Source organism: Pinus tabuliformis, chromosome 2_2, assembly GCF_031772625.1.
Source record: "Pinus tabuliformis cultivar Carrire ecotype Pingquan chromosome 2_2, CPIR1, whole genome shotgun sequence".
Taxonomy (NCBI): domain Eukaryota; kingdom Viridiplantae; phylum Streptophyta; class Pinopsida; order Pinales; family Pinaceae; genus Pinus; species Pinus tabuliformis.
Window position 1 is genome coordinate 1,142,196,204 of NC_142300.1, and position 15,151 is coordinate 1,142,211,354.

General features: G+C 37.1%; 1 pseudogene; it reads left to right on the top strand.

Annotated features, from left to right (window-relative positions):
* Positions 1-7,568: 7,568 nt before the first annotated feature.
* LOC149197429 (uncharacterized) overlaps positions 7,569-15,151 on the top strand; it is a 62,834-nt pseudogene continuing 55,251 nt past the window's right edge.

A 15,151-nucleotide genomic window follows, 5' to 3' on the forward strand; every position in this document is an offset into this window, starting at 1 on the left:
CGTTCAATATCCTTCTGTCACTGGCATAGTCCTGGTAAAAATTGCTGACATAGTTGAGGCAGCCTAAGAACCTTTGTAGTTGGTTCTTATATGATATGACATCTGGAAACTTGTCTACAAATTCTAAAGCATGTTTTTGTAGAGATATCTACCCATTGCAGATTGTATGACCCAAAAATTTGATAGTGGTCTGAAAGACCTCTATCTTCTTTTTGCTAAGCACCAAGCCATTGTGCTTAACTAAATTCTTAAATATATTTACCTGTTCGAAGAGACGCAGCAAGTAGCAAGCTCGTGACAGAAGCCCCTGCTTAAAATTGGTATCAGAGCCAGTAACATCTTGTTCTTGAGGTTGGTATTCAAATATTAATACTCATAAAGAATGGAATCTTTCAGAAAGTCTGTTTCTTTCTGAGAGCTTGAAGAAAGAGATTCAAAGGCTGAAGAAAACCCTTTACGGGAAATGTTTGCTACTAGTTCCAGTAGAGTTTTAAATTCTGTTGAACTCTCATATGAAGAACCCCATCCTTGGCCCGATGGGAACTACCAGCTGTAGCTCCCTCAGAAGTGTATAGTGACCTTTCAGCTTTTCATTTGATAGCAGCCACTAGAATTAGCAGTAAAGAGTCTGTAAGCCAAATACAGGAAAATTCAAATAATATACAGACTATATCTCTGTTGAAACCCAAAGAATTACAGGTAGAGGCAAAGAAACTAAAGACAAATTATTTGCATTTAGGATGTATTCGAGTAGGAATCAATGCCTTAACTCATAAAGGCCTAAATACTTTTGTGCTAGCAACTGTCAGAGATATGACACACAATAAGTATACAGATTCCTTAATAGGTAGGATTGTTGCTCCTCTTTCTGATGGCCCAGTCTATTTTGACTGTTACCCAAATTTCTCTGTTTATACCTTTGACAAAACCATAGACCAAATTCTGCAACTCCAAATTCAGACTACTGTTTTTGATATGAAAAAGAAGAGAAATAATATTGCCATCCAGACCAAAGGTTGTTTCTGTCACACCAATACCCTTTGGCCAGCGATCCGCCATACACCCAGCAGAGACTCAAAGTCAAGCATAGTTGTCCTCACATATGCCAAGAACCAAAAGATTGAGCATCAGACCATCCATTGGGAAGACTTGACGTTTTCAGAACACTGGGTTGTAAATAATCCCAAGCCTCTCATTCCGAAAAATATCACCTCCACTGATATCATAAAAAACCTATCTTTTGCAGTTGTTTCTTTTCCCAAAAGATCTACCATTTACTGGAGATGTATAGAGTTGGCCTATAAACAATCCAAGTATTACAAAGATCCTTCCACTATACATATTGCTTGTTCTACTTCATCTTCTTGTAGACATAACTCTTTGTATGAATCAACCCATGTTGTAAATTATTGTTCTTTAGAGGTCAAATTCCCAGATTGTCAAGAACACGTAAATCTGTTTACTCTGGTAGAATTTGACATCCATGAAAATCATAATCCAAGAACTGGTATAGCCCCACCTTCCACATCTGTAAATTCATGGCCAAATCCCAAATGTTCAGACATCCCTTTCCCGCATGAACCAGATGTTGATCATGTGCTCATGATGCAGGAAATTGTTACTATAGAAGGGGAACATCCAAGGATGACTGAAATGATGTATTCAATGAGACCAGCCAAGCCCAAATATGGATTGGGATACCTTGAGCAGGAACATGGCCTGATTCCATATTGAAAATTTCACCCTGTTCCTTCTGACTGCAAAAATCCTGTAGTAATGGAGATACATAAATTTTTCTCTCTTATGGATGGATGATTGAAATCCGAGATTAGTGCCCAATGGATGAAAGCTATGTTAAATTGGGATCTATACACTAATCCTCAGGCTAATGAGTTTGATCAAAATTTTACACCCATAGAGAAGAAACAGTTTGCTAAATATTGGAAACACTATATGGAGATAAATAACACTTGGATATCTTTCTATTCATGGAAAGATAATATTGCTCCATTAAATGTCTTTACTGGTTCTACCAATACTACAACAAGTAAACATGCTTGGACTACATTATATGGATCCAAGTTTGAAACTCCTACAACCTTTCCTCCTTACAAAGGAATTGTTATAGGGGAAAATCAAAATGCAGCCAAACCCATCCCATTGGTGCAGAAATATGACAATGCTTTAGGCATTGATGGCCGCATACAAAAAGCCAGCGAACAAATAAATTAGACAAATACTATAGTAAAAGGCTTAGAAATGAATGTTGCAAAATCAGTAGAAGTCAAGGAACAAATTGATACTGTCCAAGTGTCAATTAATTATGTAAATAGATGTTTGAACAATGTACAATTTGAATCTAGTATGATTCGTTCTTATGCTAGAGATTCTTTCAATAAAATAGAAGGAGTTGAAGAAAAGTTAGTTGATCATTTGGATACAACTAAAAAACTTATAACTGGTTTAGTAGACAAAGTCAAAAAGTTGAATCTGTCTAAAATTGAGAAACCAGTGCCAAACTCCTTTCTGGTAAGAAGAAGCATAAGAATCCAAGATCTTGTAAAATCTGTAGATAAATTCCCAACATTATTTCCAAAAGAAGTAGCCACATCTTCAAATTCGGAGGCTACAAATAAAATCACTATTGCATCCTTGTTTAAGGATGAAGAATCCGATAGAGGGAAAGAAAAAAAAATCAAGATACCTAGATCTTTCCCATATATGAACCTCTTGAACATAGATTCACCAGATATCCAACACCTGACATAGAAGGAAAAGGAAAGATTCCTGAAGCACACACATTTTTTGCAGATTCCCATAGAGAATGGAATATAGATAGCATGAATGTTGCCCAAATACGCCAAATGATTGATATGATATATACAAAATATAAAATCATGTGTCTCAGGGGGGAATCTGAAATAGATGCTTGCAGGACTATTATTCAGTGTTTTACAGGAACACTCGTCAGGTGGTGGGAGACAGAATCATCTTCAAAGCTCATAGAAACAATGGAAGCAGAAGTTCTTAAAGATGAGAAAGGAGATGTAATACATAATTCTGATGGATCAGTTATCAACAACATGATAGGGGCATTAACATCAATGATTCTAGAACATTGGTGTGGAAGTGAAACAGAAATTGCTAATAAAAATGAAGTTATTTTGATGAATCTAAAGTGCTATAAAATGTCCCAATATGAAGACTTCCATAGAGACTGGATGCAGAGAATCTATGAGGTAAAAGAATCAAATAACATGTTATGGAAACAGGTATACCTGGCAGCCCTGCCTTCTAGATTTGTTGATTACATTAGATTGCAAGAAGTCTTACAATTACCCTTTGAGTCATATACATGGGGAGAGATATATGCTCTCATTACAAAAACATTGGTCAGTCTTTGTACTAGCTCAAAGGTAAATAAGTCTCTGGAAAAACTTTCCAGACTGCCTGACAAGAAATCCATCTGCAGTAAGTATGGATTAACATTGGATGATCCTTTGGTAAAACGAAGGAAGGCTAAGAAAAGAGCCAAAAGAGAGTTTAAAGAAACTTTCTACAAAAACCGAAGAAATTATCCAAAGACCAAAAAGAGATATTCAAAGCCGAGGCAAGGCCAAGCCTCTAGAATAAAAAGAGGGTATTATAAATACATTCCCAGAACACATTATTACAATCCCTCTGACATCCACCTGCACACTAATAAGCAGGAAAAATGGAACAAAATTACTTGTTGGCTATGTGGGAAAACTGGACACACTTCCTCCCGATGTCCAGAGGGTGAAGAGTCAAAGCTAAACAAGGGAAAGAAATCCCAAATCTTTGCCCAAAGAAACAAACAAGTAAAACAGGAAGGAAGAAGACCAATCATGTGCATGAAATGTGGTTCTCATGCTTGTCGGCTGGATAAGTCGTTCTTACAGACAAGATCGACCTCCCTAGTATCTAATGATATATAGTGACAAGCAAACCAAACAAATTCTATCTTTCTCTAAATATGCAATTTATAAATAAAGGCAAATAAGTGTTTTAGGCCTACCTTGGGTCCATTGCAAGTTTGTAGAAGCCACGCTCCGTTGATCCAAAAGAGCTCCCTTGTAAAGAATCTGCAGACACAAACAATCACACACATAAATAGCACCTGAAAAGCCAATATAATAAAGCATATTTATCATAATGATCAAGGAATTTATGAAACAAACCACATAAGACAATTTGTTGGGAAAAATGAATCTGATTGTATTAACTTTAATCAAAGAAGAACTTTACAACCTTGGTGCCTTGATGTTGTACAAGCTCCTCCCAGGGTCCAGCAACAAATAAAGATTTCTTACCTGAATTATTTGAAGCTTTTTCTTTGAGCTGATCCATAAAAGCTTCAGTCAGGCAGTTTTTCATCTCTCCATCCTCCATGGCACAAATCTGGGACAGGATCTTCAACTCTTCTTCTTCTTTTGTGGCCATAAAGTCTTTTTCTTTTCGGGGTTTAGGCTTTTCCTCTTCTTCATAACTGGATTCACTGAAATATTCAGAATCAGAATTATATTGAATTTGACAAGCACATTCGTCAGAGTTAGAACATAAACATTTTTAAGAACCAGAGTTTGAATATTTTTCTATATAAGCATGGAGTTCTTCTGTAGATGAAGAACTGGAAGAATCATAAAAAGATTCTTCTATTTGATGTTGCTGAGCTATATCTCTAATTGTGACATTCGGGCAACGTTCTGTGCTGTGAGCATGAGAACCACATTTCATGCACACGATTGGTCTTCCTCATTCCTGTTTTACTTATTTGTTTCTTTGGGCAAATATTTGGGATTTATTTCCCTTGTTTAGCTTTGACTATTCACCCTTGGACAACGGGAGGAAGTGTGTCCAGTTTTCCCACATAGCCAACAAGTAATTTTGTTCCATTTTTCCTACTTATTAGTGTGCAGGTGGATGTCAGAGGGATTGTAATAATGTGTTCTGGGAATGTATTTATAATACACTCTTTTTATTCTGGAGGCTTGGCCTTGCCTCGGCTTTAAATATCTCTTTTTAGTCTTTGGATAATTTCTTCGGTTTTTGTAGAAAGATTCTTTAAACTCTCTTTTGGCTCTTTTCTTAGCCTTCCTTCATTTTACCAAAGGATCACCCACTGCCAATCCATACTTACTGCAGATGGATTTCTTGTCAGACAGTCTGGAAAGTTCTTCCAGAGAATTATTTACCTTTGAGCTAGTATTCCCCTTTGTTTTTTTAATGAGAGCATATATCTCTCCCCATGTATATGACTCAAAGGATAATTAGAAGACTTCTTGCAATCTAATGTAATCAACAAATCTAGAAGGCAGGGCTGCCAGGTATACATGTTTCCATAACAGGTTCTTTGAATCTTGTACCTCATAGATTCTCTACATCTAGTCTCTATGGAAGTCTTCATATTGGGACTTTTTATGGCACTTTAGATTCATCAAAATAACTTCATTTTTATCAGCAATTTCTGTTTCACTTCCACACCAATGTTCCAGAATCATTAATGCTAATGCCTCTATCATGTTGCTGATAACTGAGCCATCAGAATTATGTATTACATCTCCTTTCTCATCTTTAATAACTTCTGCTTCCATTGTTTCTATGAGCTTTGGAGATGGTTCTGTCTCCCACCATCTAAGGATTGTTCTTGTAAAACACTGAATAATAGTCCTACAAGCATCTATTTCAGATTTCCCCCTGAGACACATGAGTTTATATTATGTATACATCATGTCAATCATTTGGCGTATTTGGCCAACACTCATGCTATCTATATTCCATTCTCTATGGGAATCTGCAAAAAATGTGTGTGCTTCAGGAAGCTTTCCTTTTCCTTCTATGTCAGGTGCTAGATATCTGGTGAACCTATGTTCAAGAGGTTCATATATGGGAAAGATCTGGGTTTGTTGCTGTTTTTGTTCTTTCCCTATATCTGATTCTTCATCCTTAAAAAAGGATGCAATAGTGATTTTATTTGTAGCCTCTGAATCTGAAGATGTGGCTACTTCTTTTGGAAATAATGCTGGAAATTTATCTACATATTTTACAGGATCTTGGATTCTTATGCTTCTTTTTACCAGAAAGAAGTTTGGCATTGGTTTCTCAATTTTAGACAGATTCAACTTTTTGACTTTGTCTGTTAAACCAGTTATAAGCTGTTTAGTTGTATCCAAATGATCAACTAACTTTTCTTCGACTCCTTCTATTTTATTCAAAGAATCTCTAGCATAAGAACGAATCATACTAGATTCAAACTGTACATTGTTCAAACATCTATTTACATCATTAATTGACACTTGGACAGTATCAATTTGTTCCTTGACTTCTACTGATTTTGCAACATTCATTTCTAAGCCTTTTACTACAGTATTTGTCCAATTTATTTGTTCACTGGCTTTCTGTATGCGGCCATCAATGCCTAAAGCATTGTCATCTTTCTGCACCAGTGGGATGGCTTTGGCTGCATTTTGATTTTCCCCTATAACAATTCCTTTGTAAGGAGGAAAGGTTGTAGGAGTTTCAACCTTGGATCCATCTAATGCAGTCCATGCATGTTTGCTTGCTGTAGTACTGGTAGAACCAGTAAAGACATTTAATGGAGCAATATTATCTTTCCATGAATAGAAAGATATCCAAGTGTTATTCATCTCCATATAGTGTTTCCAATCTTCAGCAAACTGCTTCTTCTCTATGGGTGTATAATTTTGATCAAACTCATCAGCTTGAGGATTAGTGTATAGATCCCAATTGAACATAACTTTCATCCATTGGGCACTAATCTCGGATTTCAAGCATCCATCCATAAGAGAGAAAAAATTATGTATCTCCATTACTGCAGGCTTTTTGCAGTCAGAAGGAACAGGGCGAAATCTGCAATCTGGAATCAGGCCATGTGCCTGCTCAAGGTATCCCAATCCATATCTGGGCTTGGCTGGTCTCATTGAACACATCATTTCAGTCATCCTTCGATGTTCTCCTTCTATAGTAACAATTTCATGCATCATTAACACATGATCATCATCTCGTTCATGCGAGAAAGGGATGTCTGAGCATTTGGGATTTGGGCACAAATTTACAGATGTGGAAGGTGGGGCTATACCAATCCTTTAATTATGATTTGCATGGATGTCATATTCTACCAGAGTGAGAAAATTTACTTGTTCTTGACAATCTGGGCATTTGACCTCTAAAGAACAATAATTTACAAGCTAGGCTAATTCATACAAAGAGTTATGTCTATAAGAAGATGAAGTAGAACAAGCAGTATCTACAGTGGAAGGATCTCTGTAATACTTGGATTGTTTACAGGCTAGCTCTATACGTCTCCAGTCAATGGTAGATCTTATGGGAAAAGAAATAACTGAAGAAGATAGGTTTTCTGTGATATCAGCGGAGGTAATATTTTTCAGAATGAGAGGCTTAGGATTATTTACAACCCAGTGTTTTGGAAACGTCAAGTCTTTCCAACAGATGGTCTAATGCTCAATCTTCTAGTTCTTGGCATCTATGAGGACAACTATGCTTGACTTTGAGTCTCTACTAGGTGTATGGCGGATGGCTGGCCAAAGGATATTGATGTGACGGAAACAACCTTTGCTCTAGATGGCGATATTATTTCTCTTCTTTTTCATATCAAAACCAGTAGTCTGAATTTGGAGTTACAGAATCTGGTCTACGGTTTTGTCAAAGGTAAAAATAGAGAAATTTGGGTAACAGTCGAAATAGACTGGTCCATCAGAAGGAGGAGCAACAATCCTACCTATTAAGGAATCTGTATACTTATTGTGTGTCATATCTTTGACAGCTGCTAGCACAAAAGTATTTAGGCCTTTATGAGTTAAGGCATTGATTCCTACTCGAATACATCCCAAATGCAAATAATTTGTCTTTAGTTTCTTTGCCTCTCCCTATAATTATTTGGGTTTCAACATAGATATATTATGTATATTATCTAAATTTTCCTGTATTTGGCTTACAGACTCTTTAATGCTAATTCTAGTGGCTGCTATCAAATGAAAAGCTAAAAGGTCACTATACACTTCTGAGGGAGCTATAGCTGGTAGTTCCCATCGGGCCAAAGGCTGGGGTTCTTCATATGAGAGTTCAGCAGAATTTAAAACTCTACTGGAACTAGTAGCAAACATTTCCCGTAAAGGGTTTTCTCCAGCGTTTGAATCTTTTTCTTCAAGCTCTCGGAAAGAAACGAACTTTCTGAAATATTCCATTCTTTATGAGTATTAAGATTTGAATACCAACCTCAAGAACCAGACGTTATTGGCTTTGATACCAATTTTAAGCAGGGGATCCTGTCACTAGCTTGCTACCTGCTGCGTCGCTTCATTCGGCTTCTGATAGCCAACTCCTTGTGAACCAGTGGTGAACCTACTCAGAACTTTCATGCTCTTATGGCCTCAACAGCAGCTTCCTCGCCTAATAACGGACTTAGCGTCCCTTGGTTCCTTTGGCGAACTTCATGCAAACTTCGGATGAAAGCATAGAGGCAACTACTACCGCAGTAGACAATGCTAAAGCACAGTTAAGGTATTCAAATGTAGAATGGTGTACTAATTTTATTTCAAAATGGATAAAGTAATTACAAAAGATTCTTTACAGAGATAGACTATCTTCGCATTTATCAGAATTTATGATGTTCTCAAGGAACAAGCATTACCGAAGGCTACCTGGCGATAGATAGGCTCTGCCTCAGAATATGACACAACTCATTTACAGACTGGACGACTCTCTAAATGATTTGGCCGCTTTAGGTTCTCACTAGTGCCCAGCACACTGATGCGCAGGCTCCCAAATCACCTAAGGACTTAAGTTCTTCTCGTGTTGCAAGCAGATCAGATAGAATGTCCGCAGATGCAGAGTAGGAGAGGCACTTGACTCAAAACACACAAAGACTCTAACTGACTCAAAATGCGAATGCCCCAACATTGAGCCTTACCGTCATTATATAGGAAGAGAGAGGGGGGGAAAACATTACTGTAGGCCATCTGTCAAATCTAGATGGAATCATAACTTTCAAATAGTGCTAGGGCAACGTCCGCACAAGGATTCCAATCCGATGGATGGAATTATTGCTTTCGGGTAATTCCAAAGAAAATTTGATAGCAGATTCTCGTCTGAAAAGTAAATCTTACAGAAAGTGGGTTTGACAGAACATAGTGGATTCTTTTATCAAAGCCCATGAGAAAAGATAGACCCGACAAGACAAAGTGGATGCTTTTTGTAAAAGCCCACGGGAAAATAGTGCATGAATTATTTACATAGTGGAGGCTTTAGTACAGCAAAGCCCATGAGAAATCTGGTCACAATTAAGCCCTTGTGACTGGTACTTGTGTTTACAATATGGATACTTTTATCGGAAAGCCCATGAGAACCATCAAAATACTGTTAAATCAGGGAATCTACCTCTTTTATACAACATTTTGTCCCAGGCTTTTGTGTAAATCCTGCGGACAATCATCGGTTTCCCTAGTACAATCTGGTATTGGACTTTAGTTAATACAAGCCACTCCATATGTTCTCTCATATATTCTTCTAGGGATTTATTATAGGGAGATGACCTGTAGGTAGTCCATTCTCTTTATGTCATTTCTTTGACAGTATTGTAGGCAGGATGCATACATTCTATATTTTGATGATTAGATATATTACAATGGGTCTGACAATATTTTTCATGCCATACTGGGTCCATTGCATTCGTACTTACACCATAATCATTCCACCAGTCTCTGAGCCACTTACATTGTTGATATACTTGATAATGGCCAATGTCACTGAATTTTAATTTGGTGTAGTGGGTTCCTACCTTATCATCGACATTTAGGAAATCCCACCAGAGTTGCTTGTATTCTGCAAAATTGTACACCGTGTCTGGAAAAATGATCTTGGGATCATTTCTTGACCATCTAGAAGTAGGTTGTCTTCTGATATGTCCCGACTCATTCCAGAGATATCTTGTCCTGTATATGCAGACATATATTTCATGAATTCCTGTGCTGGGTCCACCATGGTACCAAATAGTGGCAACGTCATGAAAATTTTGCTCCAATGCCTATTGTGCAATGTCAGCATCTCGTCTTGCCTTGTCATATATCATATCATGAATCCACTTGCCTCCTTTAGGGTACACTTTCCTTTTCGGTACAAAGTGTTGAATGTCAGTATGAGGCTGTAAGTGGGCATCTAGGACCTTAGTATTCCTTAGCTCCCAGGTGGGTCTTCAGTTTCTTTTATATGTTTCCCAGTCTTGGTCGACCAGGATGGTCCTTAAGACTTCTTGTTTCTGGTGCTGGTCCCACTTGGTGATGATCATCGTGACATGATCTTTTGATTTAATGTATTCTCTGCTTTAAAAATCAGGGAGATTGTTGTCTTTTCCTTTAATATGTTCTACCTGAAAATCAAAGTTTGCAAATAAAGCTTGCCATCTGACAAACTTGGCTTCTCCAGCTTTCTTGATGTCTTTTGTTAACACCTTCTACAGAGCAGATGCATCAATCCTTAATAAAAAAGGTTTATTAATAAGATAAACTTCAAACTTACTGATGCAGTTCCATGCTGCCTTAACGTCTTTCTCTATTGTGGAGTAATTTAATTCGGCTGGGTTCCATACTCCAGAAGTAAACTAAACAACTTGTTCATCCTTTCCAACTTTTTGCTTCAAGACTCCACCCCATCCAATATTACTTGCATCTGATTCAACAATTTTGTAAGCAAGATCATCAGCAACATACAAGATAGGTAAGGATTTTACCTTTGATTTGATATTCTGGACTGCTCTTGTATGGACTTCTGTCCATTCTAGAGGATTCTTCTTTAGCCTTTCGTTCAATATCCTTCTGTCACTGGCATAGTCCTGGTAAAAATTGCTGACATAGTTGAGGCAGCCTAAGAACCTTTGTAGTTGGTTCTTATATGATATGACATCTGGAAACTTGTCTACAAATTCTAAAGCATGTTTTTGTAGAGATATCTACCCATTGCAGATTGTATGACCCAAAAATTTGATAGTGGTCTGAAAGACCTCTATCTTCTTTTTGCTAAGCACCAAGCCATTGTGCTTAACTAAATTCTTAAATATATTTACATGTTCGAAGAGACGCAGCAAGTAGGAAGCCCGTGACAAAAGCCCCTGCTTAAAATTGGTATCAGAGCCAGTAACATCTTGTTCTTGAGGTTGGTATTCAAATATTAATACTCATAAAGAATGGAATCTTTCAGAAAGTCTGTTTCTTTCTGAGAGCTTGAAGAAAGAGATTCAAAGGCTGAAGAAAACCCTTTACAGGAAATGTTTGCTACTAGTTCCAGTAGAGTTTTAAATTCTGTTGAACTCTCATATGAAGAACCCCATCCTTGGCCCGATGGGAACTACCAGCTGTAGCTCTCTCAGAAGTGTATAGTGACCTTTCAGCTTTTCATTTGATAGCAGCCACTAGAATTAGCAGTAAAGAGTCTGTAAGCCAAATATAGTAAAATTCAAATAATATACAGACTATATCTCTGTTGAAACCCAAAGAATTACAAGTAGAGGCAAAGAAACTAAAGACAAATTATTTGCTTTTAGGATGTATTCGAGTAGGAATCAATGCCTTAACTCATAAAGGCCTAAATACTTTTGTGCTAGCAACTGTCAGAGATATGACATACAATAAGTATACAGATTCCTTAATAGGTAGGGTTGTTGCTCCTCCTTCTGATGGACCAGTCTATTTCGACTGTTACCCAAATTTCTCTATTTTTACCTTTGACAAAACCATAGACCAAATTCTGTAACTCCAAATTCAGACTACTGTTTTTGATATGAAAAAGAAGAGAAATAATATTGCCATCCAGACCAAAGGTTGTTTCTGTCACACCAATACCCTTTGGCCAGCGATCCGCCATACACCCAGCAGAGACTCAAAGTCAAGCATAGTTGTCCTCACATATGCCAAGAACCAAAAGATTGAGCATCAGACCATCCATTGGGAAGACTTGATGTTTTCAGAACACTGGGTTGTAAATAATCCCAAGCCTCTCATTCCGAAAAATATCACCTCCACTGATATCATAAAAAACCTATCTTCTGCAGTTGTTTCTTTTCCCAGAAGATCTACCATTTACCGGAGATGTATAGAGTTGGCCTATAAACAATCCAAGTATTACAAAGATCCTTCCACTATACATATTGCTTGTTCTACTTCATCTTCTTGTAGACATAACTCTTTGTATGAATCAACCCATGTTGTAAATTATTGTTCTTTAGAGGTCAAATTCCCAGATTGTCAAGAACACGTAAATCTGTTTACTCTGGTAGAATTTGACATCCATGAAAATCATAATCCAAGAACTGGTATAGCCCCACCTTCCACATCTGTAAATTCATGGCCAAATCCCAAATGTTCAGACATCCCTTTCCCGCATGAACCAGATGTTGATCATGTGCTCATGATGCAGGAAATTGTTACTATGGAAGGGGAACATCCAAGGATGACTGAAATGATGTATTCAATGAGACCAGCCAAGCCCAAATATGGATTGGGATACCTTGAGCAGGAACATGGCCTGATTCCATATTGAAAATTTCACCCTGTTCCTTCTGACTGCAAAAATCCTGTAGTAATGGAGATACATAAATTTTTCTCTCTTATGGATGGATGATTGAAATCCGAGATTAGTGCCCAATGGATGAAAGCTATGTTAAATTGGGATCTATACACTAATCCTCAGGCTAATGAGTTTGATCAAAATTTTACACCCATAGAGAAGAAACAGTTTGCTAAATATTGGAAACACTATATGGAGATAAATAACACTTGGATATCTTTCTATTCATGGAAAGATAATATTGCTCCATTAAATGTCTTTACTGGTTCTACCAATACTACAACAAGTAAACATGCTTGGACTACATTAGATGGATCCAAGTTTGAAACTCCTACAACCTTTCCTCCTTACAAAGGAATTGTTATAGGGGAAAATCAAAATGCAGCCAAACCCATCCCATTGGTGCAGAAATATGACAATGCTTTAGGCATTGATGGCCGCATACAAAAAGCCAGCGAACAAATAAATTAGACAAATACTATAGTAAAAGGCTTAGAAATGAATGTTGCAAAATCAGTAGAAGTCAAGGAACAAATTGATACTGTCCAAGTGTCAATTAATTATGTAAATAGATGTTTGAACAATGTACAATTTGAATCTAGTATGATTCGTTCTTATGCTAGAGATTCTTTCAATAAAATAGAAGGAGTTGAAGAAAAGTTAGTTGATCATTTGGATACAACTAAAAAACTTATAACTGGTTTAGTAGACAAAGTCAAAAAGTTGAATCTGTCTAAAATTGAGAAACCAGTGCCAAACTCCTTTCTGGTAAGAAGAAGCATAAGAATACAAGATCTTGTAAAATCTGTAGATAAATTCCCAACATTATTTCCAAAAGAAGTAGCCACATCTTCAAATTCGGAGGCTACAAATAAAATCACTATTGCATCCTTGTTTAAGGATGAAGAATCCGATAGAGGGAAAGAAAAAAAATCAAGATACCTAGATCTTTCCCATATATGAACCTCTTGAACATAGGTTCACCAGATATCCAACACCTGACATAGAAGGAAAAGGAAAGCTTCCTGAAGCACACACATTTTTTGCAGATTCCCATAGAGAATGGAATATAGATAGCATGAGTGTTGGCCAAATACGCCAAATGATTGACATGATGTATACAGAATATAAACTCATGTGTCTCAGGGGGGAATCTGAAATAGATGCTTGCAGGACTATTATTCAGTGTTTTACAGGAACACTCCTCAGGTGGTGGGAGACAGAATCATCTCCAAAGCTCATAGAAACAATGGAAGCAGAAGTTCTTAAAGATGAGAAAGGAGATGTAATACATAATTCTGATGGATCAGTTATCAACAACATGATAGGGGCATTAACATCAATGATTCTGGAACATTGGTGTGGAAGTGAAACAGAAATTGCTGATAAAAATGAAGTTATTTTGATGAATCTAAAGTGCCATAAAATGTCCCAATATGAAGACTTCCATAGAGACTGGATGCAGAGAATCTATGAGGTAAAAGATTCAAAGAACCTGTTATGGAAACAGGTATACCTGGCAGCCCTGCCTTCTAGATTTGTTGATTACATTAGATTGCAAGAAGTCTTATAATTACCCTTTGAGTCATATACAAGGGGAGAGATATGTGCTCTCATTACAAAAACATTGGTTAGTATTTGTACTAGCTCAAAGGTAAATAAGTCTCTGGAAAAACTTTCTAGACTGCCTGACAATAAATCCATCTGCAGTAAGTATGGATTAACATTGGATGATCCTTTGGTAAAATGAAGGAAGGCTAAGAAAAGAGCCAAAAGAGAGTTCAAAGCAACTTTCTACAAAAACCGAACAAATTATCCAAAGACCAAAAAGAGATATTCGAAGCCGAGGCAAGGCCAAGCCTCTAGAATAAAAAGAGGGTATTATAAATACATTCCCAGAACACATTATTACAATCCCTTTGACATCCACCTGCACACTAATAATCAGGAAAAATGGAACAAAATTACTTGTTGGCTATGTGCGAAAACTGGACACACTTCCTCCCGATGTCCAGAGGGTGAAGATTCAAAGCTAAACAAGGGAAAGAAATCCCAAATCTTTGCACAAAGAAACAAACAAGTAAAACAGGAAGGAAGAAGACCAATCATGTGCATGAAATGTGGTTCTCATGCTTGTCGGCTGGATAAGTCGTTCTTACAGACAAGATCGACCTCCCTAGTATCTAATGATATATAGTGACAAGCAAACCAAACAAATTCTATCTTTCTCTAAATATGCAATTTATAAATAAAGGCAAATAAGTGTTTTAGGCCTACCTTGGGTCCATTGCAAGTTTGTAGAAGCCACGCTCCGTTGATCCAAAAGAGCTCCCTTGTAAAGAATCTGCAGACACAAACAATCACACACATAAATAGCACCTGAAAAGCCAATATAATAAAGCATATTTATCATAATGATCAAGGAATTTATGAAACAAACCACATAAGACAATTTGTTGGGAAAAATGAATCTGATTGTATTAACTTTAATCAAAGAAGAACTTTACAACCTTGGTGCCTTGATGTTGTACAA